Source organism: Mastomys coucha, unplaced genomic scaffold (genome assembly GCF_008632895.1).
Source record: "Mastomys coucha isolate ucsf_1 unplaced genomic scaffold, UCSF_Mcou_1 pScaffold20, whole genome shotgun sequence".
NCBI classification, from domain to species: domain Eukaryota; kingdom Metazoa; phylum Chordata; class Mammalia; order Rodentia; family Muridae; genus Mastomys; species Mastomys coucha.
In genome coordinates this window covers 3,397,948-3,398,593 of record NW_022196903.1, presented here as the reverse complement: position 1 = coordinate 3,398,593, position 646 = coordinate 3,397,948, and positions in this window count along the sequence as shown.

Below are 646 nucleotides of genomic sequence, written 5' to 3'. Positions count from 1 at the left end.
GCTTCCAAGTAGGTGAGGATATTGAGCAAAAGTAGGGCTGCTCAGCTCTTCAGGAAAGCAAACTAAGAGAGTTTAGGCAATGGCGAGGTATTCAGGAATATGATTGATTTTTAGCAGCCTCTGTAAAGACTTCAGTTGCCCCTGACAACTAAGTGGACATCTAGATTCTTGAACATCTCTGTGGAATCCTGAGAAATATGCTTCTGCAAAAGTACTGACTGCTTGTCCATCTGCTTTCCAATTTACAAATTTTCAACACAAATTACTTGTAACTTGCTTCCCAACACCTCACTAAAACAATACTGTTCTCCATTTGTTCTCATGGCCATCTATCCCTCCTCCTCCTCCTCCTCCTCCTCCTCCTCCTCTTCCTCCTCTTCCTTCTCCTCAGCACACAGTCCCACAGCAATGTTCCATTGTACAGTCTCCGTCGGAGGAGAGGGAGAGGACAGGTAGGTGTGAAGCAAGAAAAGAGCATCATGAGCTGTATCCTCTAAACGTATACTTTTGAGACTGATGATTGGAACACGTTGTCTTCAAACAGCACAGAACTGGCCCCTGGAAATGCTTGTTTTGTCGCAGCTATTCACTAAAAAACAGATCGACTGAGACCCTCCCTCCCCCAACAGGCAACAATGCTTATATA